At 36.5% G+C, this 15,329-nt stretch overlaps 1 long non-coding RNA gene across 1 annotated transcript in view; it reads right to left on the bottom strand.

Moving 5' to 3' along the window:
• The window catches only part of LOC143670017 (uncharacterized), a 92,065-nt gene that overhangs the window by 11,356 nt on the left and 65,380 nt on the right, over nucleotides 1–15,329 (bottom strand). Inside the window, exon 4 of the long non-coding RNA XR_013169208.1 lies at nucleotides 1,290–1,325. This is a non-coding gene — a long non-coding RNA (uncharacterized LOC143670017). The remainder of the gene's footprint in view (nucleotides 1–1,289; nucleotides 1,326–15,329) is intronic.

Below are 15,329 nucleotides of genomic sequence, written 5' to 3'. Positions count from 1 at the left end.
GCGCGTGGTGGGGGCGTCAGCCGCCGCGGCTTGAGGGGACCCTGTGGCTGGTCTCCGACCACAGTGGGCCCGGGGAATTCGCCACTGGACCAGGATGTCACCCGTGGGGGAGGGGCGTCGGTCACCGGCCGCTGTGGCCTGGGGAATTCCCCACCGGACCAGGAATCTGCCCGCGGGGTGGGGGGGCCACCGCGGTTTGGATAGCCCTCTGATCCGAGACTCGTAGCCGCGGACTCGAAGCCGAGACTTGAAGCCACCCGCAAAAGAGGGGCACCGGCCGCCTCGGCTTGGGAAACTTGCCTCTCCGAGACTCTCAGCCGGCCCGGGAAGGAGGGAGGGAGTAGCTCCGACCGCCGCAGCTGCCGCTGCTCATGAAATCGCGCGCCGCTCGGGGATCTCACCGCAGCTGAGTCTCGCAGTCAGACTAGCCAGTCCAGACTGGGGTACACTGTATGTCCATTCCCTGCCGTAACCCCGGGAGCTGTTCTGCACTGTTTCAGTTCACCTAGTAGTTGCTTTGGAGGAGGAGGAACTAAGACGCACGTACCTTACTAAGCCACCATCTTGGACTCCTCTGCATATGCTTTTGAGGCATTTGCATTTTCTCTTTGGAAAAATATATATCCATGTCTTTTGCCCAATTTTAAATTAAATTGTTTGTCTTTTTGTTGTTGACTTGTAAGATTTCTCTCTATATATTCTGGATATTAAACCTTTATTCAATATGTGGTTTCCAAATATTGTCTCCCATTACATAGCCTGCCTTTTTACTTTACTGACAAAGTTGCTTGATGTACAAAAATGTTTAATTTTGTGGAGATTGCATTTGTCTATTTCTTCTTTCAATGTCCATGCTTTGGGTATAAGGTCTAGGAAAATGCTTCCTACCACAAGATCTTTAAGATATTTCCCTACATTTTTTCCTAAAAGTTTTATTGTCTTAAGCTCTAATTTTAAGTCTTTGACTCATTTCGTGTTAATTTTTGTATAACGTGTGAGATAAGGGTCCTCTTTCATTCTTTTGGATGTGGATATCCAGTTCTCTAAGCACCACTCATTGAGGAGGCTACTCTGTCCAAGTTGAGTTGACTTGATCGCCTTATCACAGGTCAATTGCACATATATGAGCAGATCTATTTCTGAAAACTCATTCGATTGTGTGGTCAGTATATTTAGATTTCTGTGAGTACCATGCTGTCTTGACCACTGAAGCTTTGTAATATGCTTTTTTCTCAAGAAGAAAGCAGATTTTATTCAACAAATATATTTACGATGTAAATATTTCTTACTGATTCCATTAAAAATCGCATTTATCTTCTCAAAATCTGAAAGAAAAGGAAACCAATTTAAATTGTAGAAAAAATATCTGAATAAGAAGTCATAATCTAAGTCATAAAAACAAAATTTTGTTACCGACAATTGGAATACTTTCTTAAAATATTGCTTAACAACACAAGATTACATGACCTAAATATGTTATTTAATTTACAGTAAACAATTAAATATTTGTAAACCATTATTTACTGACTTTTAAATTAATCCTTTTAAACTAGTACAAAGATTTTAAATTATCATCATAGTTCAGTTTGTACAAAATAAAAATATTGAGGTGCAAACAATGTTACATTTTAGAGATGTTTAGACTATGGAAGAAAGAAAAAGGGCAGTAACATCCTGATGTAAAGTCTAATGTTAATGGCTAAAAAAATGCTGGCATAATAATAATAATAATAAGCAAAGCTATGAAAAACCAAAGCCAAAAACAATGAAAAGTATCTCTGAAAAATGTAAATGCAGGTTAACAGTAGGGAAGATACATTTAATTACCATTTTTTATTACATTGGAGTGTTTAAGTTTTCTATTATTGCGTGTATTGCTTTCATAGCAGATGGTATCTGGTGTTGGCCAGGAGAGAAAACCAGGCACTTTCACACCTTGTAATATACTTTAAAGTCAGGTGTGAGACCTCACACTTCATTTTCTTTCTCAAGTTATTTTTGGCTAGTTGGGGCACCTGTCCTTCAAATAAATTTGATTATTGCTTTTTCTATTACTGCAAAGTAAGTTGTTGGGATTTTAATTGGTATTGCATTGAATCCATGAATCAATTTGTGTAGAATTAACATCTTAACTATGAACACGATATGTCCTTCTATTTATTTAGGTCTTCCTTGATTTCTTTTAAAAAGTTTTGTAGTTTCTTGTGTATAATAGATCTTTTATATCCATGGTAAAATTTATTCCTAAATATTTGATTCTTTTGGTTGCTATTGTAAATGGATTTTTTCTTGATTTCCTCCTCAGATAGCTCATTACTAGTGTATACAAACACAACTGATTTTTTGCATCTGATCTCATATCCTGCCACTTTGCTGTACTTGTTTACTGGCTCTAGTAGCTTTGCTGTAGATTTTTCAGGATGTCCTACATATAGGATCATGTCATTTGCAAACAGTGAAAGTTTTACTTTTTCTTGTTGACTGTGAACATTTGTTTTTTTCTCTTTATTAGAGAAGTTGTGGGTTTACAGAATAATAATAATGCATAAAATACAGAACTCCCATGCACTGCTATATTACTAACACCTTGTGTTGGTCATCATTACAATTGATGATAGCACACTTTTGTAATTGAACTATTAATGGCTTAACTTAGGTTCACTGTTTGCATAGTACAGCCCCATGGATATTTTAAAAATTTATTTTGTTACCATGTACAATCTAACATTTCCCCTTCTAATCACATACAGATATATATTTCAAAATGTTGTGCTACCATTGTCACCATCCATCACCAAAACATTTCCATTATTCCAAATAGGAGCTGAGTATATTTGAATTCCCGTTCCCTATCCCTACCCTGTCCCCTGGTAAGCTATGGTCTAGATCCCGACTCTATGAGTTTCTTTATTCTAATTATTTCATGTATGATCTCATACAATATTTGTTCCTTTTGTGTCTGGCTTATTTCATTCAACACAATGTCTTCAAGGTTCATCCATGTTGTTGCATGTATCAGGACTTCATTTCTTTTTACAGTGGGATAATATTCCATTGCATATATATATACACCACATTTTATTTATCCAGTCATCAGTTGATGAACGCTTAGGCTGCTTCCATCTTTTCACAATTGTGAATAATGTGGCAGTGAACATTGGTGTGCAAATACTTGTTTAAGTCCCTGCTTTCAATTCTTTTGGGTATGTACATAGTGGTGGGATTGCCAGGTCATATGGTAGTTCTATACTTAGCTGTTTGAAGACTGCCAAACTCTCTTCCACTGTGGCTGCACTGTTTTATGTTACCATCAGTAATGAATGAGTATTCCTGTTTTTCTGCATCCTCTCCAACCGTTGTTATTTTCTGTTATTATTATTATTATTTTTTAAATAGCAGCTATTCTAGTGGGTATGAAGAGTTATCTCCTTGTGGTTTTAATTCACATTTCCCTGATGGATAATGATGTTGAACATCTTTTCACCTGTAAATAGAGAAAGGTTTACTTCTTCCTTTCCAGTCTGGATGTCCTTTATTTCTTTTTCTTGCCTAGTCTTGTTCCTGATGTTAGAAAGAAAACTTTCAGTCTTTTATCATTAAGAAGCATGTTAGCTGTGGGCTTTTCATATATGATCTTTATTATGTTGAGGAACTTTCCCTCTCTGCCTAGTGTTGTAAGTGGTTTTTTTGTTTGTTTGTTTTTGTTAAGAAAGGGTGTGGTATTTTGTCGTATGTCTTTTCTGCATCATTGAAATGATCGTGTGGGGTTTTTCTCTTTGTTGTGTTAATGTGCTGTATTACGTTATTTAATTTCCTTATGTTGAACCAAACTTGCATACCAGGGATAAATCCTACTTGATCATAATATATAATTCTTTTAATGGGCTGTTGGATTTGGTTTGTAAGTATTTTGTTGAGGATTTTTACCTGATATTCTTAAGAGTTATTGGTCTGTAGTTTTCTTTTCTTGTAGTGTCTTTATTTGGCTTTGGTATGAGGGTGATGTGGGCCTCACAGAATGAATGAGGGAGTATCCCTCCTCTTCAGTGTTTTGGGAGAGGTTGAGCAGAATTCACGTTAAGTATCCTTGGAATGTTTGGTAGACGTCTACTGTGGAGCCACCTGGCCTGGGCTTTGCTTTTTGGGGACATTTTTAATTACTGATTCAATCTGTTTACTAGTAATTGGTTTGTTGAAATCTTCTGTTTCTCCTTGTGTCAGTGTAGGTAGCTTGTGTGTTTCTAAGAAATTGTCATTTCATCTAGGTTATCTAATTTGTTAGTATACAGATGTTCATATTATCCTCTTATGTTCCTTTTTTATTTCATCTGGGTCAGTAGTAATGCCCCCTTTTAATTTCTGATTTTTGTTATTTGTGTCTTCTATCTTTTGTTCTTTGTCAGTATAGCTAAAGGTTTGCCAATTTTTTGATAGTTTCAATGAACCATGTTTTGATGTTGTTGATTCTCTCTATTGTTTTTTTACTATTTTATTTATCTCCACGCTAATCTTTGTTATTTCCTTTCTTCTGCTCACTTTGGGTTTAGTTCGCTTTTCTTTTCTAGTCCTTCCAGTTTTGATATTAGGTCACTGATATGAAGTATTTCTTCTTTTTTAATGTAAGCATTTAGAGTGATAAATTCCCTCTCAGGACTGCCTTCACTACATCCCATAAGTTTTGGTATGTTTTATTTTCATTTTCATTTGCCTAATTCCACTTGTGATTTCTTCCTTAACCCATTAGTTGTTTAAGAGTGTATTGTTCAATTTCCACATATTCATGAATTTTCCATTTCTCCCATGGTTATTGATTTATAGCTTCATTCTGTTGAATATCCAGGGTATGATTTCATTATTTTCCAGTTTATTGAGTCTTGTTTTGTGGTCTAACATATAGTCTGTCTTGGAGAATGATCCACATGCACTTGAGAACAATAAGTATTATCTTTTTTTGTGTGCAGTGTTCTATATATATGTCTGCTACATCTAGTTGGCTTAGTGCATCATTCAAGTCCTGTGCTGCCTTATTGCTCTTCTGACTGGATAATCTCTCATTATTGTGAGTGGTGGTGTAAAGTCTCCGAACATTAATGTTGAACCTTCAATTTCTCCCTTCAAATTTGTTAGTATTTGCTTCAACTATTTTGTGTCTTTGCTGTTAGGTACATAAATATTTATAATTGCTACATCTTCTTGTTGAATTGTCCCCATTATGACTGTAAAATGACCATCGTTGTCTCTCCCAACTGTTTTTGACTTAAAATCTATCTTATTCAATAATAATATAGCTACCCAGCTCTCTTTTGGTTACCACTTACAAGGTATATTCTTCCCATCCTCTCACTTTCAACCTACTTGTATCTTTCTTTGAATATAAGGGAATCTCTTGCAGACAGCACATAGGTGGGTCATGTTTTTTAATCCATTCTGACAGTATGCTGTTGATTGGAGAGTTTCATCCATTTACATTTGATTGGAGAGTTTCATCCATTTACATTTGATTGGAGAGTTTCATCCATTTACATTTGATTGGAGAGTTTCATCCATTTACATTTAAAGCCACTACTGATAATGCAGAATGTTTTAGTTTGTAAGCTGCCGGAATGTGATACACCAGAAATAGAATGGCTTTTATAACGGGGAATTTATTAGGTGGCAAGTTTACAGTTCTAAGACCATGAAATGTCCAAATTAAGGCATCGAGGGAAAGATACTTTAACTCCAAAGAAAGGACCCATGAAGTTCGGGTTTTCTCTCTCAGCTGGGAGGGCACATGGCGACATCTGCTTGCTTTCTCTCCTCATTTCATAAGGCTTCCCTGGGAGTGTTTTCCTTCTGCTCCACAGGTCTCTGCCTTTGTTGATTCTGAGCTTTTTTCAAAATGGTTCCCTCTTAAAGGGCTCCAGAAAGCAACCCAACCTTGAATGGGAAGATACATCTCCACTGTAAACCAACTAATCAAAAAGTTACTACCCACAATTTGGGTGGGTCACATCTCCGTGGAAACAATAAAAAAGATTCCACCCAGCAATACTGAATGAGGATTAAAGGACCTGGGTTTTCTGGGATACATAATAACTTCAAACCAGCACACAGAACTTTCTTCTGCTATTTTGCTATTTACCCTTTACATGTCCTATGCCTTTTTTGTCCCTTAATTCTTCTATTAATGCCTACATTTATATTTATTTAATTTTTTTATTGAGTGCTTTCTCATTTATACTTGGATATGTTTTTCATCATTCCTTGTGGTCACCATGAGGTTAAAATTTTAAATCATATATATACATATGATGCCAATTTAACTTCAGTAATATACATAGATATCCCTATACCCCTCTGTCCCCCCACCTTTTAAAAAAATATTTATTACCACTTAGATCTTTGTATGTTGTATGTCCCAAACCACATATTTCTTATTACTTTTTATGTATTTGCATTTTAACACCTGTGGGAAGTAAGAAGTGGAGCTACATACCAAAGAGTAGACCACAATAATACTGGCATTTATAATTTCCCAAATGCGTACCTTTCCTGCAGGTCTTTATTTTTTTATGCTGCTTTGAACCACTGTTACCTTTGAGTCTGAAGAACTCCCTTTGGCATTGCTTGTACGGCAGATTTAGTGGTGATGAATTCCTTTGGCTTTTATTTATCTGGGAAAGTCTTAATCTCTCCCTCATTTTTAAAAGAAAGCCTCCCTGTACATAAAATTCTTGGCTGGCAGTTGTTTACTTTTGGTGCTTTAAGTATTTCAGCCCATTGCCTTCTTGCCTCCATAGTTTCTGATGAGAAATCAGCGCTCAATTTTATTTAAACTCTCTTGTACATAATATGTTGCTTCTTTCTTGCTGCTTTCAGAATTCTGTCCTTGTCCTTTGCATTCAAGAGTGTGATCAATATATAATGGGGTGTAGTTTTCTTCATATTATCCTATTTGGTGTTCTCTGGATTTCTTGAATGTGCATATTCATGTCTTTTGCTAAATTTGGGAAGTTCTCTGTCATTATTTATTTGACTATTCCTTCTGCTGCTTTCTCTCATTCTTTTCTTTCTGGGGCTCCCATTATGCATATACTGGTGTGCTTGATGGCATCCTGAGGTGTCTCAGGTTATGTTCAGTTTTTCTTTTTTTTGTTTGTTTTAACTTTTTAATTGTATAGTATAACATATATTTAAAGCAAAGAAATAAAAAAGCAATAGTTTTCAAAGCAGTCTTCAAAAAATGGTTACAGGATAGATCCCAGAGTTTGTCATGGGCTATCATAAAATCCTCTCATATTTTTCCTTCTAGCTGCTCCAGAATATAGGTGGGTAGAGGGCTTAAATACTTTTTTATCATCACAATCAACTTTTTTTTCCTTCTTTTTGGGGGGAACAATAACATATGTACAAAAAAGCTATAAATTTCAAAGCACAGCATCACAATTAGTTGTAAAACATATTTCAGACTTTGGCATGGTTTTAGGGTTTTACTTTTACCTGTTCTAAAATGCTGGAGACTAAAAGAGAAATCAATTTAATGATTCAGCATTCATATTCATTTGTTAAGTCCTATCTTCTGTGTATAATAACAGCATTACCTTTGACCTTTCCATACCTCTCTTTGGGATTGTTTGAGCTACAATGGCAATTCTAAATTTTTGCTATTGAAAGGGTCTGACACTAATATGGGGTAGGAAAATGGAACTACGTGATGTTCTGGACACAGGTTGGGCTAGGTTTCAGGACTTATCTGGATAAGGAACCCCATCTGGAGGTTGTAGGGTCTCGTAAGTTACTCTAGTGCATGAACCCTTGCAGAATCTTATATATTGCCCTAGGTGTTCTTTAGGATTAGCTGGAATGGTTCTGTTTGGGGGTTGACAGGTTATTACAGGTAGCAAGGTCTAACTGAAGCTTGTTTAAGAGCAACCTCCAGAGTAGCCTCTCAGCTCTATTTGAACTCTCTCTGCCACTGATACTTTATTAATTACACTTCTTTTCCCCCTTTTGGTCAGGATGGAATTGTTGATCCCATGGCACCAGATCTGGATTCATCCTTGGGAGTCATTTCCCACATTTCCAGGGAGACTTTCACCCTTAGATGTCATGTCCCATGTAGGGGGGAGGGCAGTGATTTCACTTGCACAGTTGGGAATAGAGAGAGTGATGCCACATCTGAGCAACAATAGAGGTCCTCCAGAAGTAAACCTTAGGCATGGCTATAGGTAGTCTAAGCTTCTCAGCTCCCTACATAAGCTTCACAAAAGCCTCATGATTGAGAGCATGGCCTATTGATTTGGGTATCCCTAAGGTTTAACACTGTATCAGGGGATTCCCTAATGGTAAGGTTTTAATAGTTCCAGTCTTTCTCCCCTCCTTCTGGGGACTTTGCCAATATTTTTTGATTATCTGCTTAATATACTCTAGGATTTTTCCAGGCATTGCAATAATCTATGCAGGATTAAAGGACCTCTTCCTTATTCTGTGCTTCTTGTATTTCAATTGTTCAAATGAGCTAGACAGATAGGTTGAATTAGATCATGCACTACAGAAAATTTCAGTTCCAGATCAAATAAACCTTTTTTCCATTGTCTCAAAGAGTATGTGTAGTTATAAAATATAGACACTGTGGTTCTAAAATACAGACACTGTCTTCCTTACCCCTGTGTTATAAATTACTTTAACCCCAACCTGTTCGGCTTCATTCTTATCTCTAAATCTCAGGTTATATATATAAAACAGCCTGTCAAAGTCCAGAAATAATAATCACCATGCTGGACTTAATGTGTCTGCTCTAAAAGCTCACAATCTAGGCCTCTGTTTTCTTATAAGTGCTTTCTAAAGGTGACCATACCATTGTTGTTTTTTTGTTCCTGGCTTATTTTGCCTCACCTAATGTCCCACATGTTCACTCACATCATTGCATGCCTAACGACGTTGCTCCTTTTTGTAGCAGCACAACCCTTCATTCATAAGTATACACCATTGTTTGCCAATCTACTTCTCCTTCAGTGCATCCTTCAGCCACCTGCATTCATCATACATCCTGTAGGGGACCCAAAGTCCACAGTTCCATCAACATTCTCAATTTTAGATAATTTCATTGTTCCCCAAAATCAGAAAACCAATAAACACACTCTTACCAAATACGAAATCTAAACCTCCACTTAACTCTTGTCCTTCACCCCATTATTTACCTCTGCTGTTGCTGTGGTAGTGTCAATGGTTTCCTTTAGAACATAGCTCATAGCATGCAATAGCAGTTTTCCCCCTGTATCCTGGACTTAAACACTCTTTATACAAGAATCATATCTTTGAAGTAATTCTTACAAGAACTCATTCATATTTCTAGTGTGAGTCAGTGGGACACATAAGTCTGTACAACCCCTTTCAGTCTTGTTTATCTTCAATATGGTAATATTACTTCTAGACCCACTAGAGAATCATCTTCACTCCCATCTATCCCCTGAAATTGGAATTCAACCTCATTAGCTAACAGTTTACCCATCTCTGGCTTCTATGCATCTCTAAGTCCCCTATATTCTGTATTATAAGCCTTTGATTATACCTTTATGCTGGTCATAAAAGGGGAATCTTACAGTAGCATCCTTTTGTGTCTGGCCAATTTCACTCAACATTATATCCTCAAGACTCATCCATCTTGTCATGTGCTTCAAGATGTCATTTTGTCTTACTGCTGCATAATATTCATTGTATGTACATACCACATTTTGTTGAGCCACTCATCTGTTGATGGACATTTGGTTTATTTCCATCTTTTGGTGATTGTGAATAATGAATATCAGTGTGCAAATGTCTGTTTGTATCATTGCTTTCAGCTCTTCTGGGTATATACCAAGTAGTGCTCTTACTGGGTCATAGGGCAACTCAATATTTAGTTTCCTAAGGAACTGCCAAACAGACTTTCATAGTAGCTGCACTATCATACATTCCCACCAGCAGTGCATAAGTGTCCCAGTTTTCCACATCCTCTCCAACATTTATAGTTTCCTGTTTGTTTAGTAACAGCCATTCTCATAGGTGTGAGATGGTATCTCATTGTAGTCTTAATTTGCATTTCCTTTATAGCCAGTGAAAACGAGCATCTCTTCATGTGCATTTGAGCCATCTATATTTGCTCTTCAGAAAAATGCTTATTCATATCTTCAGTCTATTTTATAATTGGATTGTTTGTTCTTCTGTTGTTGAGTTGTATGATTTCTTTGTATGTATAAGAAATCAAATCTTTATCTGACATGTGATTTCCAAATATTTTCTCCTATTGAATTGGCTGCCTCTTCACCTTTTTGACAAAGTCTTTTGAGGTGCAGAAGCATTTGATTTTGAGGAGTTCCCATTTATCTATTTTTTCTTTTTGCTTGTGCTTTGAGTGTAAAGTTTAGGATGCTCCCTCCTATTACTAGTTCTTGAAGATGCTTCCCTACATTTTCTGCTAGAAGTTTTATGGTGCTAGTTCTTATATTTAGGTGTTTGATCCACTTTGAGTTCATTTTTGGGTAGGATGTAAGATAGGGGTCCTCTTTCTTTCTCTTGGCTATTGATATCCAGTTCTTCCATGCCCAATTATTGAAAAGACTATTTTGTCCCAGTTCAGAGGATTTGGGGGCCTTGTCAAAAATCAGTTGACCATAGATTTGGTGGTCTATTTCTGCACACTTGCTTTGATTCCATTGGTCAGTTGTTCTGCCTTTGTGCCTGTACCATGCTGTTTTGACCACTGTGGCTCTATAATAGGTTTTAAAGTCAGGGAGTGTTAATCCTCCCACTTCGTTCTTCTTTTTTAGGATGCTTTTAATATTCGGGGTCTCTTTCCCTTCCAGATGAATTTGGTAGTTAGCTTTTCCAAATCTTCAAAGTACATTGTTGGAATTTTGATTGGTACTGTGTTGGATCTGTAGATCAGTTTGGGGAGAATTGACATGTTAGCTATATTTAGCCTTCCTATTCATGTGCAGGGAATGTCTTTCCACTTATTTAGGTCTGCTTTGATTTCTTTTAGCAATGTTATGTAATTTTCTGTGTAGAAATCCTTTACATCCCTAGTTAAATTCATTCCTAAGTATATGATTCTTTTAGTTGCTTTTCTGAATGGATTTTTTCCTTAACTGATTCCTCAGCTATGTCATTGCCAATGTAAAGAAATGATTTTTGCATATTAATTTTATGTCCTGCCACCTTGCTGAATTTTTTATTAGTTCAAGTAACTTTGCTGTAGATTTCTCAGGATCTTCCAAGTATAGTATCATATCATCTGCAAATAATCAGAGTTTTACTTCTTCCTTTCCAATTTTGATGCCTTTTATTTCTTTGTCCTGCCTGATCGCTCTAGCTAGAACTTCTAGCACAATGTTGAATAATAGTGGTGACAGTGGGCATCCTTGTTTCGTACCTGATCTTCGAGGGAAGGCTTTCAGTCTCTCTCCATTGAGTACAATGCTGGCTATAGGTTTTTCATATATTCCCTTTATCATATTGAGGTAGTTAATTTTGATTCCTATCTTTTGTAGTGCTTTTATCAGAAAAGGATACTGAATTCTGTCAAATGATTTTTCAGCATCAATCAAGATGATCATGTGATTTTTCCCTTTTGATTTGTTAATGTGCTGTATTACATTGATTAATTTTCTTATGTTGAACCATCCTTGCAATCCTGGTATAAACCCCATTTGGTCATGGTGTATGATTCTTTTAATGTGCTGTTGGATTCAATTTGCTAATATTTTATTGAGAATTTTTGCATTTATGTTCATTAGGGAGATTGGCCTGTAGTTTTACTTTCTTATAGCATCTATACCCAGTTTTGGTATTAAAATGTTAGCTTCATTAAAATGAGTTAGTTAGAGTTCATTTTTCCTCAATATTTTGGAAAAGTTTCAGCAGGATCAGTGTTAGTTGTTTTGGAATTTGTATCTTTTAATTGGTAAGTTTAGTCCGTTAACACTCAAAGTTATTACTGAAAAGGCGTTTCTTGATTCCACCATCTTATATTTTTTATTTTAATTTTCAGATCTATATATTCTTTTCCCTCTTTCTCTTTGTATTATTTAAATTACTGTTAGTGGTACTCTTCAATTCTGTGCCCTCCTCCAGACCCCCTCTCCTGTCTTTTTTTTTTTTTTTTTCAGCAGCAGAACTCCTTTTAGCATTTCTTGTAGGGCTCATCTCTTGTTGACAGATTCTTTCAGGACTTCTTTGTCTGTGAAAACTTTAATCTCTCCCTCAGTTTTGAAGGACAATTTGACTGGGTACAGAATTCTTGGCTGGAAGTCTTTCTCTTTCAGGATCTTGAATATATCATACCACTGCCTTCTCGCCTGCAGGGTGCTAGTTGACTAGTCTGAACTGTCTTATTTAATTTTCCTTGTATGTAATGGATTGTTTTTCTCTTGCTGCATTCAGAATTTTTTGCTTCTCTTCAACATTTTACAGACTGATTAGTATGTGCCTTGGGAAAGGCCTATTTGGATTTATTCTGTTTGGAGTTCTTTGGGCTTCTTTGACTTGCATATTTATGTTCTTTATGAGGGTTGGGAAGTTTTCCCCCATTATATTCTCAACTACTCTTCCTAGCCCTTAACTCTTCTCTTCTCCTTCTGGGACATCAATGATTCTTATATTTGTGCACTTTGTTTTGTGTATCATTTCCCTGAGTTCCCATTCAATTTTTTTTTTTTTTTTTTTTTTTTTATTAAGAAGGAAGGAAGGATAGAAGGAAGGAAGGAAGGAAGGATAGAAGGAAGGAAGGAAGGAAGAAAGGGAAACATCTTTAAACATTTTCTTGTTTTTATTGTATTTTGTTTTTCCGTTTTTTTGTTACATGGGCTGGGGCCGGGAATCGAACTGAGGTCCTCCGGCATAGCAGGCAAGCACTTTGCCCGCTGAGCCACCGCGGCCCGCCCTCCCATTCAATTTTTTCCGTCTTTTCTGCTGTTTGTTGTTTTGAGTCATAAAGTCAAAGGTATCCTGTTCTCTATATCACTTATTCCTTCTTCTGTCTCTTCAAATCTGATGTTGTATGCCTCCTGTATGTTTTTATTTTGTCAGCAAAGTCTTTAATCTCTGTGATTTCTGCTATTTTTCTATTTATTCTTTCAAATTCCTCTTTGTGCTCTCCTATGTCTTCTTGATCTCCTTTATGTCATTTGCTATCCCACTTATTTTATTAAGTAGATTTGTTTGAACATCTTTGATTAGTTGTTCTAATGTCTGTATCTCCTCTGGTGTTTTAATTTGGTCATTAGGAAGGGCTGTATCTGTCTGCATTGTGATATGCTTAGTGATCTTCTGCTGTCTTTGTGGCATATAAATATCTTGATTGATTTACTTTGGGAGTTGATTTCTTGCAGTGGTCTAAGGCCTTGTATTTGTGCGATGGTTGTACAGCAGGGAGCAGGGCACAGGGTGGAGCACTCAGTATGGTGATATGTTTCAGGGCAGGTATTGGTGCAGGTTGGGGATATTAAGCTGATGCTTGTGGATGTGGGCACCCAGTGGCCAGGGAGGATGTAGCTGTGTTGATACACTGGTCTGGGGGTTTTAACCCTGGTGTGCGCTGGAATGGCGCAGGGTACCTTTGCAACTTGAGGGCTTCCTTTCCTATTGCTTCTTTAAAGTACTCCCCCCCCCCAAATGGCTATTCTGTGTGTCCTCCTCTATGGTTCTGAATTCTTTTTCCTTTGTACCTTCTCTGTACATTCAGTGCCCCTGCCCTGATCATTTTAATTCTACTATCATAGTTTTTTGTCTCATTTTGTTTTGATTTTATTTGTTTTTGTTTATTTTTTCTCTACTATCATAGTTTTTTTTTTTCCCTCAGCGTAGATCTTTGTCCTTCTAGAAGGGAATTTCTGAGTTTTTTTTTTATTTTTAATGCAATTTTATTGAGATATATTCACATACTATACAGTCCATCAAAAATATACAAGCAGTGATTTACTGTATCATCACAGAGTTGTGCATTCATCACTATGACCAATTTTAGAACATTTTCATTACTCTAGAAAAAGAAATAAAAATAGAAAAGAAAGCCCAAACATCCCATACCACTTATTCCCACCCGTTATTGACCCCTAGTATTGGTGTGTTACATTTGGTATGTTGATAAACAAATATTAAGATATTAATGTTGACTATAGTCCATGGTTTGCAATAGATACATTTTCCCCATATGCCCCCTATTACTTCCTTGTGATAGTGTCATACATTTGTTCTAGTTCATAGAAGAATTTTTTCATCTTTGTACAGTTAATCACAGTCATTGCCACCACTAGATTCACTGTGTTATAGATTTCCATGTAGCCAATTTATACTTATTGTGGTATCTATATATTTAGATTATAAACATTTTATGTTGCCTTTCCATTTTTAAATTAAACCTTTTATTTTGACGCAATTGAGATTCACATGCAATTGTAAAGAAAATAATACAGTAAGAACCTGTGTATCCTTTAAGCAGTTTGCCTCTTCATTTTAATGCTATTGCAAGCCTCTCCATCCAGCTCTCCTGACACCCCCACCTCCTTCTCTTTGTCTTTGCTCTTTGGAAATTCATCATGATAGACTAGGTGTGGTTTTTTTTTTTTAATTGGTTCTTTTCAGCTCTTGATGGGATCACTCAACATTAGTCCATGTGCCTTTTTTGGTGGTTGGAAATTTTCTCCTGTTATTTTTTCCTATTGTTTCTTCAATCATTTCCTCCTATCATTTTCTTTTAGCTTTTGAATTGTGTAATATAACGTATATACAAAACAAAGAAAGAAAAAAGCAATAGTTTTCAGAGCTCTCTTCAACAAGTAGTTACAGGCGAGATCCCATGACAAACTTAGAGATACTAGCTATGGTGAGAGTATTTAACTACAGAAATCAGAAAGCATGACAAAGCAGGGATTTATTTATTTATTTATTGTTAAAGTTGGCTTATGAGCACACGACTGGTTCTTAGCACCGTGAAGCTTCCCTTCTTCTTCTCTTCACTTCTTCATAAAGCTGCTGATCCAACAAGAATCATGAGCAGGTCCATGATGGTGATGGTGGTAGTTTGTCCCCACCTACGACTATTCAGTTAATCCAGGGATCTAGGAAAACCTTGTAACCTAATTTGTTGGAAATATTGTCTGAGGGTTGCTTAAATATTGCTATCCTATCACTGTGGGGACTTGGCAAAATTTATAGTGGTCTTGCCCTGACTGAAAGCTGTCCCAGGAATACTTTTCAACGTTATTGGTAATAATAATATCTAGGTCCTTATAATATCATGATAACAGGTTCATGTCTTCATTATTGTACTTTACAGTTTTCATAGACTTTTCATTTCACCCCCTTGT

The sequence above is a fragment of the Tamandua tetradactyla genome, chromosome 26 (genome assembly GCF_023851605.1).
Source record: "Tamandua tetradactyla isolate mTamTet1 chromosome 26, mTamTet1.pri, whole genome shotgun sequence".
NCBI lineage: Eukaryota > Metazoa > Chordata > Mammalia > Pilosa > Myrmecophagidae > Tamandua > Tamandua tetradactyla.
The sequence above is the reverse complement of the archived record's forward strand: the minus strand, read 5'-3'. Positions and strand labels throughout refer to the sequence as shown.